Source organism: Eublepharis macularius, chromosome 1 (genome assembly GCF_028583425.1).
Source record: "Eublepharis macularius isolate TG4126 chromosome 1, MPM_Emac_v1.0, whole genome shotgun sequence".
In the NCBI taxonomy this organism is placed as follows: Eukaryota; Metazoa; Chordata; class Lepidosauria; order Squamata; family Eublepharidae; genus Eublepharis; species Eublepharis macularius.
Window position 1 is genome coordinate 62,915,144 of NC_072790.1, and position 14,721 is coordinate 62,929,864.

Sequence of the window (14,721 nt, forward strand, 5' to 3'; positions counted from 1 at the left end):
TGCGGTAGGAGTAGAATTCTGCTGCGGAGAGGCAATATGGTATTGGGGTTGCGCTGAGGCAGGGTAGTGGAGCACTCATCCTCGCCATGGCAGAACAGGAAAGTACTGCAGGGCATTGTACAACTGGATCTCGCTGATGTGCCACAGTGTCTTGCTGCGGCTGTGCAGCATGATATCTCACTGCTCAAAGTGCTGACCAACAATCACCAGAACCACCTCGTGCTGTTGGTGCGTTGAAATGACCTACATGAGCGTCCGCGTGATTTTTATCTGCATAGATGACTTAGAATTTCTTGCAGGTTGGAGGTACCATGTCCAGGGTGGTCTTCAGAGCCAGTTTGGTGTAGCGGTTAAGAGTGCGAGCCTCTAATCTGGAGAACCGGTTTGATTCCCCACTCTTCCACTTGAAGCTAGCTGGGTGACCTTGGGCAAGTCACAGTTTTCTGGAGCTCTCTCAGCCCCACCCACCTCACAGGTTGTTTTGTTGTGGGGATAATAATAACATACTTTGTAAAACCACTGAGTGGCCACTAAGTTGTCCTGAAGGGCGGTATATAAATCAAATGTTGATGTTATTTATGTAGCTATTGATGTCGTGTAGCATCCTCTGCAGTTGTATGACCAATTCCTGGTTGACATCAGTAAAGTTGCTGCACCTCAAGCGTGATTCCTTTTTGTCCTCACCTATTAAATATAATTGCAGGAATTGGGCTTCCTGTGGAGGTGTGGCCAGCAGACTTCTGACCAAGTGATACATCTGTCCCTGAACTTTGAAGATCAGCATGAAGCTGTCTCATAGTAGCCGCTTGGCCCTGAATGATACCATGTTGAAGCAGCCATTATACTTCCATACATGGTCTCTGAATTGGACATAGTCAGTGTGGCTGCCCATTAACAGGCTGTAGAGATGTTGGGCCAGAGGTTTGAAGGGTAGGAGCTGCACGTTGCCATTGCTGCAACACATGCCAAGGGCCTCCTCCTCCCACTTGAGTTCATTGTAGTCCTTGCATTTGTGGTCATGATACCCAGAGATAAAGTGCTGCCTGCCTCATAAGCCACATCAGGATCATATGCCATGCCTGGCTGAGCCTTGACCTTCCATGATCTTGCTGGTACTTGGCCACCACTGTTCGGTGCACCACAGGAGTACGATGTGCATATTTCTTTGCCGCATCTCTAAGTTGCTTCGTCTTAGCATCGGCGTATCTTGCACCACGCCTGCTAGGAGGCTTCTTGGGGGCGGTAAGAGGTGATGGCTGTGAGAGGTGTGAGGTGGAGTTGGACTGAGGGAGGGGTGGTGTGGCGGTAGGATTGCCAGGTCCAAGTTTGGAAATTCCTGGAGATTTGGGGGGTGGAGCCTGGAGAGGGTGTGGTTTGAGGAAGGGGAGGAGCCTCGGGGTATAATGCCATAGAGTTCACACCTCAGAGCAGCCATTTTCTCCAGGGCAACTGGTCTCAGTTGCCTGGAGATCGGTTCTAATTCCGGGAGATCTCCAGCTACCACATGGAGGCTGGCAACCCTATGTGGTGGGCACTTTGGCAGGTTCATGTGAGAGACTCACATTGAAACGGCACCTAGAAAGGTTGTGCACCATCTCCCCATGAACATTTAAAAGTTGCCATACTGACTTTTATATAAAATCCCTATTCAGGAGTCTTGTACTGTCTTTCAACTGTCTGCAGTTTCCTTGACCTGATTTTTACCTCAGAACAGAGTTCCACAGCTGACCAGTCAGAGAGAGGGGGGTGCAAATAGGCAGGCCCCACAGTAGGGCTGCCAGGTCCAGGTTGGGAAATTCCTGGAGATTTTGGGGCTGGAGCCTGGGTACAGTGTGGTTGGGAAGGGGAGGGGCTTCAGAATGGTATAATACCATAAGAGTCCGCTCTCCAAAGCAGCCATTTTCTCCAGGAGAACTGATCTCTGTTACCTGGAGATCTGTTGTAATTCTGAGAGATCTCCAGCCACCCCCTGGAGGCTGGCAACCCTACACCACAGGGAGATTGGCAACCCTACTGAACTTTTAGGGGAAGACTGAGATGTGCATTTTACCTCAGGACATTCAATGACTCCCTTAGCAACTGTTTAGAATTTTGGGCTGAGCCCCAATCAGGCTGCATATGCAAATAACCTTGAAAGGCTGGCCCAATCAGGGAAGAGTGGCCTAGTTGGGAGTGGGGGGGAAGCAGGCTGCAGCCTGCCAGCCACACAGGGAAGCTGTATCCCTATGGGAAAACACATTTTAGCCCTTTTTACCCCCTTAAGGGGCGAATTTCTTAAAGTCCTTTCTTAGTGAGCCTCTACATCACAAAAGGAACGTTGTCCCCAAATTTCACGTTTTTTGGTCCCGGGGTTTGGGCTGGGTGTTGATGAGTCAGTCAGGACACTTGTCTTTATATATATATAGATTGCTAAATTAAATCCCCCATTATTTCTGGCATTTTTCTCAAAACATAGATGGCTGTTTAATTTCATTTGAATTAACGCGTGCAGCTACAAAAGAGCAGTGTCTATCACTATCATCTAACCAAACACCAACCAGTAAAACATTACTTTTTATTAAAATATAGTTGAAGATCATTTAGGTTCATTTGATAAAATGTCAGCTCACTTAAGCAAGAGTAGTGAAGAATGATATTTTCCTAATCAAAACCAATCTTTCAAAAGCTAAATTCCCACTTTGCTTTCCTCCTATGCTACCCACTTCTTATCTTTCATTTCTTTGATAGAAAAGGATACTAACTACATAAAAATCTAGCACCTTTATACTATCTTGCCATTACAGAATTAAGTGGATTGAATAGGATATTTAAAGCTGGATACCTCTTATGTAGTGTTAGCATTTGTTGTCAAATTATCTCCCAGTATTTAGAACATTAATTTACAAAAAATAATTGTTATTTATTTATTCTACAAGGCTTCAGAGACCCGTTCTCAAAAACTTGCTAGATCGCATGTAGGCCTCTATTCCATACAACAAATGCAGTGGATAAATCCTAATGTCTGGTAGTTTGTAATCAGTGTAAAATTCCAGTACCTATGACTGAGTGCTTCTGAGACTGTGCAAAAATTCTTTCATAGGTAAGCTCAAAAAAAGGAGCAAAGTGCTCCTCAGTGTCTTTTCCTTGAGAAGGGAATGGCTGTTAAAAGTCTGTGCATTCCTAGTACCTTCACCACCCTTTCTACCTACATATCTTAAGATGCTGCACTATTAAAATGGCTGAGGTAAGACTGCAGAGTGCATTGCATTTTGGGCAGGTGGTTCTTTGCTGCCTGGCAGGTGTGTGATATCTGGGGCAACAAGACATGCACATCTACTTAATAAAATATCCTGTTTTTTTAAAAAAGGTGCACATCTTTATGGACCTTTTATGAAGGACTGATGCAATGGATCTGCATTGCATATATATTTTGTGTTGATAGAACAAAACCTTAATGTATTATGCTATGCAATATGACATTCTGGCTATTTGGCGACAATAACTCTATGGCCTTTGATGACCGTTTATTCTTATTTCAGGCTTCCTGTCAAATTCAGATAAACCAACAGACAGTAAGTGAAGTTGGAAACAGTTACAGGAATAGAAGTGTCTGCTCTTTTGATGAGTGTGCCATAGGGCTGGAAATCCAAAGATCCCTTGCTCCTGCAATTGGTATCAGATGACCCCAGGATGCAATGAAAAGGTAGACTGATTTGATGTGTCAGTAACATAGTGGCCTTCATGAGGAATCTAGCAGGGAAGACTGGCCATTTAACTTACAGGAAAGCTCACACTGGGCTCTTGGGAGACAGGAGTAAGCAGAGTCAAGCCCCAGTAACTCTGCCAAGAATCGCTCAGTTCAGTCTGGCCTGTGATGTGTAACAGCTCAGTTGCTGACTCCTATGCTGCCTTTGGTTGGTGATTGATACATGTGTGTGTGTGGGGGGGGGGCAACTGGAGAGCCAGCAACCATCACTGGCTAGGTCCAAGCAGTGCAGGTGCCACTTACCCACTTGGCTCATTTTAACTTCCCAGTTACTGAGAGTTGCAAATTACAATATCGCTTCCTTGCCTCTAGAGGGTGCTCCATGCTACATTTACCAGATCTTCAGCCACAGAAGCAGTTTTTTTTACTTTGAAGTAACACTGTTTAAAGTTTATATACCAGCCCTGCCCAACTTCACATGGAACTATTTTATCCACCAGTCATGTCCACAACTTGGACATTATGGACTTGGACATAATGGACACAACTTGGGCTCCTTGAGTCTTGAAGTTATTTTGGAAATCCCTCAGATGTTGTGGAATGTTTTAGTAGGTTGAGTGGTCGGAAGGCATCTGGTCCAGGATGTTTGGGCCTTGATTGGAGAACTCCTTGGAATCTTATGTAAACTTGTTTGAGTTTCATAATGGAAGAAGAGGTGGGTCTAAAATAATAAATTGTAATTGATAGGCAACAAAGTGATAGGTCCAATTCAGAATCAAGGGTATGAAACATTGCTGAATATTAAGTTATCTTAATAAATCATCTTCTGGATTTTCCTATCCAGGCAACAGTCCCATAGCCATCAGTGACATATGATTCCAGTTCAAGTACTTACAATGTAATTAAACTTGAAATAAGCACAACTTCATGCTTCTAAAAGTCTTCAGCTTTAGATGCAGATCATTCTAAATACAACCAATGTACAAACAACTTAGGTACCTCAGCCACACTTTTCCAAAGAGGAGAAAAGAGGACTAGTTGTCTCCTGTTAGTAGGCTTATCAGGTGCCCATCAGTGGCTGGCAAACTCCTAGGGATTTGCCTCCTCGTCTGCCGATCACCCAGCAGGAGCGTTTCCAGAAGTGATGTCTGGATGTGATGTCATCACGCCGACGGTGGGAGCATTTCCGTACTTCGTTTGGGGCCGATTTGGGCCCAATCACAGTTCATGGAGCAATGGTTTCCTGTCTTAGAATGCTTGACGAAATACAATTCTGTAAAAAAGCTCTTGCCAACCCAGGATTATTATAACTTGTTTACCTATTTTTGATAACTCTTGACATTAGGAAAATATACACACAATATCATAATTAGAGAGTAATAACAGCATGAAGGGACGATGTATTTTATTCAGAATCTCTGGCCTGAATGTAAATAACAACAATTGTGTTAATAGTTTATTGGAAAATTGATACCAATTATGTTTTTTGTTCATTGTATAAGATTTTGCAACTAAAATTAATGCTTTTTTAAAAAGTTATATCCTGTTAGGTCCATAGAAGGATGAGAACCCTGACTCTCTTCCTGTCCCCCCTTCTGCCAGACTGGACAGATGATGAGGGGAAAGTACTCCCAGCATGGCAGATCTACCTCCCCCATGCCCTTTTCTGTCTCCTTTTGTGGGAGGAAAATAGGGCAAACAAACTGATACCTTGCATAGTGTATGCTTTTGTGCTGAGAAGAATTTTAACTGTGAATCTAGTAATGTCTGAGTGAAATGCTTGCAGTGATAGACTGATTTGGTAGGATACCTGAAGATGGTAAATCCATTGTTTAGCCTGAAGTGGTTGGGAAAGAGCCTTTGTTGAGCCGTTGGTCTTTTCCACATGGCCAGTTTATGGTGGTTCAGATTCCATTCTGCTTCTCTTGATCTCCAGAGTTCCTCACAAGAAAAGGAGGCATGAGATGTAGAACTGAACTTTCCTCAGCTTTCTCCCGACTTTTTTTCCTGTGTGCACATAACAGCAACTTTTTTAAAGCCGCTGTTAAGTCACCATTAATGCGTCTTATATGTGTGCAGAAATCCTACTCCGTTAGTGCTTCTCTGCCCCCCTTCCTTTCCCCAGGCACTGATTGGTTGGCCACCTGGTGGAAACCATTCCCTCCCCAGCCCTCCATACCCTCCCTCTCTCTTTTATTTTAAAGATGGGTTGTAACACTGCAACGTCATTTCTCATACAGCTGTATTGTGAAATCAAAACTGCAAATTCATAATCTTGCAAACTCTGTTCACAAATTACATTTTTCTCATCTGACCAACTCTTTGGTGTTAGCAGAAGGCTTACAACAAAACCCAAGCAACCAAGGAACCGATCCCCCCTCCTTTTTAATTAGGGCAGGTAGCAACCCTGTGACGTTCATTCATTCTATCCATTAAGCACAATGTCTGTCCTGTTCCCTGATGGCGATCCACATTCAAGGTTTGGGCCTTGACTGGAGACCTTCCTGAAATCTTCTTTTAAGGGTAATGTGCGTATGTTGCAGATGCCTGAAAATAAGACTGTTATATTTTTTTCTTTACCATCTTTTGGCATGACTCCTGGATTTTTAGCAGCTGTGTCTTTGAGAAGGTTAACAGCAGCACTTCTCTTACTACAGAGATATAATATAGGACAACCGCCTTCTGAGGACTTTTTGCCTGTCACAAAGCTGTGAGAGGCACCAGTACCCTTTACAGGAAGGCATACGAGTTTTCCCTGTAATTATTTTGTAACCGTATTTTTTTGTAATTTGGAGTTTTTCCAAGAGTCTGGAGGGTGACTTGCCAGCAAAGGTGTTAGTGCCATTTAGAGTCATAAAGGACAAAAGGTCAATTAGTGAGAGGAGGTCAATTGGTGAGAGTATAGTAAACATCGTATAAAAGCTATACTTGCCCAGCCAGTTACTTCACTTGTGCCGACAGAACTCTTCGCCATTCGCTGTGTGGAGTGTTGGATGCAACCCTATATTCAGGACTACTTCCATTTATACAGTACCAGTCCGATGCATTCCAAAGGCAGAAGAATCCTCCCGCTAGTGGAGAGGCTCCTCTGGAACAGACGGAATACCCTCTTGTGTCCGTGAAAGGATCCACACACTGAAGGAACGCTGATGTTCATGGTGTAGAATGGCAGGACAAATCCAGTTGACTCACATTTAAGTACATTTTGTTTAATAAAGCTAAATATTAAAAAAAAATCATTTTAGCATTAACAAGCACAAAATCTATCTGCTCTGACACACACAGTATCAGTTTTTACATATCATCAGCTCATCTTCTGATCACACAAGAGTAAGGCCTGAACTGGAAAGCACATGTTCCGCAGGCACCAATGACCCTGGAATGCACAAGCTAGCCTTTTCTAGTTTTCTACAGAAATATATAAACAGTAAACAATCCTTATCATTTATTCATTCAAACTTTTAATGTTTTACATCACTACTGTCTAGTATTCCTGATGCTGTTTTTACTGGATATTTGTTTTGTTATGTTGCTGTTTTTACTGGATATTTGTTTTGTTATGTTGATTCCTGGATACTGGATACTGATGCTGTTTTTACTGGATATTTGTTTTGTTATGTTGATTCCTATGATCTGATCCTGCTCTTCAAAAAAACAACAACAACCCTCTGCTGAGAGTTCCATTCATTGCAATTAATGGATACAATAAATGCATATGGGGAAGCAGGGGGGATTGAGTGGCAGGACCTGCATGTGACTTATTCACATTCTTTGGAAGGTGTGCGTAGGGCCTGTGCACAAGGTTCTCTCCCCACTCTTAGGAACTGTGCTTTTTAAAAGTGTTTCTAACCACTAGGAGAAATCTCTCAGCATATTAATAGACTATGCACAACTTCCAAGGCACTGGCTAGGAAAGGGATCTGCTATTCAATCCCCCCCCCCACACACACACACATGCATATGTTGTACCTGCTTAGAATGTGTGTAGAGGGGCTGGTTGTGGTGGGGTTAGCATTTTCTTCATCATAGAACAAGAATAGACAAGTAAGAAGTGGTAAAATTTACTGTTTATACCAGAAAGTATGGACAAGAACAAAAGACAGAGTGAACAATTTATGAGTGATCTCTCAGTTCTTATTTATTTATTGTTCAGCAAACCAAGTGATTTGATGAGGAAGTGCTGAAGAATTCCGTCTAGTTTTGTATTATTAAAAGGCATGATACATGATCTTGCACTGAACTATCCTTATTCCTGCAGTAGTTAGGGAGAGAGATGTTGGTTTTACGTGGCTATTTCTTAACAATCTGGCCAGAGCCATCTTCTCTGAAACTGATTCTGTGGATCTAAACAGTCTACAAACATATTGGCTGTACAAAGCAAAGTCAGAGGAGCTCTGTGAGACAAATAGGATTTTCCTGCTGCAGCAGTCTATAGCACCCTCCATGCTACCTTTTAGTTGTCAAGTGACCCCACAAATAGCACTTGGGGTGATACGGGAGTCTGCAATGGATGGGACAATCACTTCTTCTGCCAGCAGAAGGCAATTTCTGTCATTGGAAAACAAGGTTTGGTTCTAAACCATGAGTTTAACCATCATGACTTCCTTTGAAAGATCCTGGGAGTTATAGAGAATTCTGTGTTAGATTCTGAGCACTGTCTCAGACAACTATTGTTTGCCCTCCTAGCCGAAATAAAAAGCAGACACAAAGCTTGGGTATAAAATTGGGCCACTTTTAATTACAGCATAAGCTGTCAATACAGCAAGGGATCTAATTAACTAGGTAAAGTTAACTAATTAACAGGTAAAGACCTGGGGTCACATTGGACCTCCACCTTGACCTGTCTGGGTGAGCCCCCGCTACCCCGGGGGTGAGCCATACAATGCATGGCTGTAGCCAGCGGCCAGGCAAATTTTTTTCCCCTCCAAGCCTGCAGCACCTTGCCATACAGCAGGACGGCCTTACTTGTACAAAGGGAGCCACGCAGCAGTCTGCCCTCACAAATGGCAGCCTACCAGCCGCTCCTGACAAACCCCAATTTCCCACCAATGAGGATGTGCCAAGGGGGTCACTAGTCCACTCATTTCCCCATCCTAACCTGCCACTGCTAGGGCCAAGTGACCTTGAGCCCCACAGGTGGCTTATGGCCAACCTGAGCCCTTTCTGTAGATCATCCAGGAATATGTTGTTGCCAACTACCGATAGATGGACCCCATTGCCTCGGTAGAGGTCGACACACTCGGCCTGGATCCTGGGGTGCCGCAAGTAGTTCCCCAGCCCATCTCAGAGAGCTTTTTCCAGGGCTCTGTTGGCCTTCCACCTAGCCCGCTCCATCGCGAGGGTTCCAAGCTTCCTACCATACCAGACATGGAAGCATCGCTGACCACATGATCAGTACGCCAGGCCAGAGCTTGCCTATAAACTGCAAGTCCGCATGCACCTGCAAAGACATGGCCTTGCCCTTCACCAAGACAAGGTCATTACCACCTAGGTGGATGACTAAGATGTAGGCCCTGGAGGCCCTGCCACTTGACCATGGTCCACTCACTGAAGCCAAGCTGGGACCCAATCAGTGTCTATCTGGTTTGGTGGGCGCACAAAAGACCATGCTGCGCCCACAGATAAGGATTCAGTCTCTCTCATGGCACTACACAGCACCAGAAAAGAGAACAGATTCAGAGAAGTTTACAAAAATATCAGGGGACAATCATAAGACTTATATGCCAAGGATCGCCATTGGCCAACCTTCTGGATAACTGGTCCAGGATAACCCATGGCAGCCAACGTGGAGGCAGCCCCAAACCTAAAGGAATAGGTGCCAAATTTGATGCCCGCCAATCCCAGTCTGGCGAGTACATTTCCTGTAACAGCCCAGAACTGATACCTGGTTAGGGGAGCGCCATTAGCATGGTGGAAAGGCAACCCCTAAGGGCACTTGTGGGACATAAGCCCGGTTCAGGACAAGAGCCTAACTGAATCACTGTCCCCGTGCCCCTCTGGTCAGTTTTAGACTACCTGACCTTAAGGGTCACTGTATCATCAATGAACGTAAGGTCTTGCACCATAAGGACATGACAAGACCCATCCTTAAGGGACTGGGCAGCTAGTTCACTAACCCGCAGGGCCCTAAAAAAGGCAGCAAGAGCAGCAGTATGGAACAATGCCACTTCGAAGTCTGAGCAACATGCTGTCTTCCAGACTACACCTAGGCCTCGGAGCATGGAAGGGGAAATGGGTTGCCTATTGTCACTACTTGCTCCCCCTTCCTGTGACCAACCTCCAGCATCTTCCTCAGCCAGAAGTAGCCTGTGGCTTCAGCCATTCCTTTTGCCTTACTGGCAAAGGCTAAAGCCACAAGGTGGCTTCTTATAGACTTGGCCGCCAGCCCCTTACCTTTCTGCTCCATGCAGAGCTGCATAAGGTCGCCGGCGAAGTCCATATAGCCCCTATAGATGATATCTATATACTGAAACAAAGGGGCAGCCTGCCAAGGCTGAGCCCTGGTAATAACCCCTGCATAGATCAGGATGCCTGGCAGCCAGTTGGCCCAGGTGCGATCAACCTTCCTGTGCTTCAAGCTCTCCTTCAAGGTCTTCCTTCTCCTTTTTCTCCCATTCCCTGAAAAGGAGAGTAAAGACATTGACATATTCTCCCTTAAGTATTTTCTCCCTTGTGGTGGGGGTTAAATGATTGCCTAAAGGCATTGCAGTGTCCCTGAATGGAAGGGCCCTGAATGGGACCACCCCATAGGCTGAAGCATAAGGCATGGAGGGGCTCCATAGGGAACCAGGATAATGACCCCACATGGAGGGCTGGCTTGAGTGAGGCTAAGGCAGCTGATCCCAAGAGGACCATGCCACAGGCATGCCCTGTGCCTATGGTGTAGCCCCTATGGTCTGGCCCCATGGCCACCAAGGCCAGGAACAGGCCTGCGACAGCAAGGTCAACTTACCATCTCCTTCCAGCGGGTCGACAGCAATCGCCACAGGCCCAGGCTTGACAGCCCATCCCTGTTCTGCCATTCCTTCCTGCTCCACATTATTGCAACTCACCACCTGTGCACCTGCCCACTCACCTCCAGTCACTCACAACGTCCCTTCTAGAGCAGAGACGATTAAGCACTTCTCGCTGAAAGGTAGCGATAGATACAGACCCAGCAGGCCTTACCCTTTTCACCTGCCTTGCAGGAGCCATGGTGCCACCTCTAGCCCACATTCCAGGGTTGCCAATTGGTCCAGTATCTCCTGCCTGGATTTGAACCAGCGGAGTACTGCATCGCAGAAAAGCAGTCTGAGTGACGCTGCAAATGGGGCAAAATGCCCCCAATGCTGGTCGCCGATGCCAAACACCGCACGAAGGTGAGGCTGCAGTGCAGTGGCCCGTGCCGCAAAAACACCCCTGGTGCCAGCCTCCAACTGAAAATGCGCCTGAAAGTGGCCAAAGAGTGTGCCCACCTCAACCGTGAGCAGAGGCACCCACTCCAACCAAACAGTGCAGCTGCACTCCAACAGTCGCCCCAGAGCTCAAATAGGAATGAGCAGATGCACTCCGAGCTATGAGGTGGCTGAGCACTGAGACAGGGCGGAGCTGGCTAATAACTCTTTTGTTCTGCCCACCCAGCAAAGTCCCAGATGCCTGGGAAAAGTATGCTGCCTTTCCTTCTTCTGGGGCAGCAAACGCGGCCCCTCCAAGACACAGTGCTGCCAGCCAAGAGAGCTGTCTTCCAGTATTCTCTGGAATGGGGGAACGATTGAAGGTATATATCCCATAGGTGTGCCCTGAAGTTGCTGGATTCTTTCCTTTCCCTGTCTCCACCAGATGTATTGTCTCTGGGTGATTCTGTGTTACTGGTTTCCACAGCTGAACACAGCACACACAAACATGAAGTTGCCTTATACTGAATCAGATCATTGGTCCATCAAGGTTACTATTGTCTTCCAAGACTGGTAGCAACTCTCCGGCATCTCAGGTGGAGTTCTTTCACATCACTACCACTTGTTCCTTTTAGCTGGAGGTGCCAGGGACTGAACCTGGGACCTTCTGCATACCAAGCAATGCTCTACCACTGAGCCACGGCCCCTCCCCAAATCATGAGAAATTTAAATTCATAACACTCAGCAGATGCTGATCCTATGTGGATGCTTTTTTAGCACTCTTGGGATTCATTGAAAATATGCCATTAAAAACTAAAGGCAAAAAATACCTAAACAAAACAGTCGAAAAGGAGTTTTAAGGTGAAAGATGAAGTGGAACAACAAAGAAGTCAGGTGAGACAAGGGAAGCTAACAGGGAGGGACTGGAAACATCTGGACATCTCAGCCCCACCAACAAAAACAAAAGCACATTGTACCTTGTGTTGTAACAGAACGCAGACAAGGTTTGTATGTGTTTGGAGCATTACGGCTCCTCATGGGGATAAAACCTGACATTAAAGCCAGATCAGGTCACAGAATGAGACCAATAACTAGACTTTTTATGGTGAGGGGAAACAAAGACGGAGAAGAGCATCACGTCAGCCTGGAACAGCAGAAGTCTGGAAAACATGTCTAAACACTGGAGTCAATGGGCGTATAAGGGTATAGCTCTGCTTCCAATGGCAACTGTTAATTTATTAATTGAATCCAAATTTAATTTTAATCACCAGGTATTCATTTAGGGTGACCCTTGATGAATATTGCCTTCAAAACAAAGAAATTAATACTTGTCCAAGGTAGCATTCTCTGACCAAAGACTACAACCGAATTTGTGACAGGGATAATGTTTTATTCAGCTATGTCGTAGATAACTGAGAGACCTCTGCAGCTGGAATGACAATAATGTACGTGAGAAAATGTCACTGAATGTCTTCTCTGAAGTAGCAGTTAAAGGGGCTCTGGGTTTCAGATAATGCAGAGAAAAGAGCGAAGATGGCATAGTAAGAAGTAAGTGTGTTGCTAGAGAATATCATCTAATTTGGGAAGCTATAGATAGAGAAACAATCTCTAGCATGCCACAGCATCAGCTATCATATAGAAAGTGTATAACCAGACAAGGCATTCCTCCTGTCCTAGCAACTCATCCCCAAATAAGCAGGTAGGGAGAAGTGGTGTCTGTGTGGTGAAGGAAAGGTACTAGTCTGAAAGTTAGAGCAGGCATTGTCCTTACATTTATTTGGGGCCTACAAATGTCCTTATTTTTTCTGTAGTGATATGTGGTGGGGCTTGAGATTGGCTGGATGTTGTGCCCTTTGGACTGGATGTAATGCCCTCTGTAGTGAAGTACCCTTTTTTTTTTAGTGAAGTGAGAGGATCTGTTGTTTTAAGCTTGCTGAATATTGTTTCTTTATTACCTTAGAATTACGCCGAGGAGGCGATGAAAGGGGCTTGATAGTGATATATAGCTGGTGAGTAAGTCTGCTTCCACATGTGGCCTTAATTCGGCTGAACAATCATATTTGCAAAAAATTAAAGAATTACTGACAAGGTTCAGACAGAAACCAAATGACACAAATTGGGTAGGGAAATGATTGAAATCTGACTAATTTTCACATAATGTGTATGTAAGTTGTAATGGCTGATGTGGAACTAAAACTTTTTTTGTAGTTTGGATTCATTGAGGTTTAACCTGCAATTGAACAACAACTTCTTTACTGAACATGTCTAAAAACTGGAAACTGTAATTTATATAGGCTCATTTATAACTGTAAGGATGTATATTTCCATATTGTACCTTGAATTTTGCAAAGCATAAAGCATTTGTGTAGACAGAGATCTCAATCAGCTGCATATCTGTTGGTCACCTCTTATGCACAAGTGAAATGGCCACAGTTGTTCTCCATGCCAAGGGTGATGGTTTACAAGCTGTTCAGAGGTGTCCAAAAGAATTTGGATGTGGTCTTTCTGAAGGGAATTCCAAGAGATGAGGAACATGGCCTTTAGTTAAGATGCCCTTTCTTGAATCGAAAACTATCCATGTTGAACTGTATAGATTCTATTTGTGGCTCTTCTGCAAAAAAAGCACATAACTATTCTTCATAGTCACCTAAACATTACCTGTTGCTGCTCAGAGACCATACAAACCAATACTTACTTCCTGTATGTTTTTAAATAAATAAATATTCTCAAAATTTCAGTGATTCAGGAATCAGGAAGGATCCTATTTAAGAATCACTAAACAGTTTTTGCACTGTTCTGAGGTCTAAGGTTCCCTTCTCATCCTTCTGATCTATATTTGTATGTACTGCAGGGGAGAAAATGAGCTTTCTGTACAGGATTTAAAAAAAACAGTTTATTTTAAGAACTTTTAACATTTTTATAACTGCATGTTAGTATTAGTATTAGCATCCTTCTTTAATTGAGTTTTTTTCTATGATAATGCCATGCTTAATTATATCAGTCTTGATTTATAGGCATCTCTCTGTGCTTTATATGAGTAAGCATCCTTAGCTGGTAGAAACCATGCTTGTCTTAAAAAGGATGACATGAGGGAAAGACCGAGGGCTGGCCATTTCCTTTCCTTATCCCAAATTCTAAATGTGGCATGGCAAAAGTCGTTTTGGACTGTACAGGATTTTGATGGATTTTTTTTTGTATGACTGAAAGACTATTGGTGTCCTAGAGATCACTTCATTAATAGGGCCAAAGAGTTTTATTTCCCAGTAAGAAGCTTGATTTTTTTTGCCATTGGAGCCAATGTCATAGCGGAACTCTCTGTCTGTAGAGACTCGAACCTGGGAGAATTTACTATCTTTCCACCAGGCCTGCAAGACAGAGATGTTCTTCCAGGCATTTGGTGGTTGAGGCAAGCATCTCCCTCCCCCAATCGACCTCCCACCAGAGAGGGATTTGATCCCCCCCCCCGGTATGCTGAACATCAAGCAGCTTGTTGCTGCCTGCCCCCATGGGTCTTTGTACATACAGGGACTGAGCAATAAGAATGATGTGATGTTTTTACTGAAATGTTTTAATTACTATGCTGCCTCTTTTATATTTCTACTGGTATTCGCTCTGAACCTGGTTTTCAGGGAGAGTGAAATACAAATGTAATAAAAATATAAA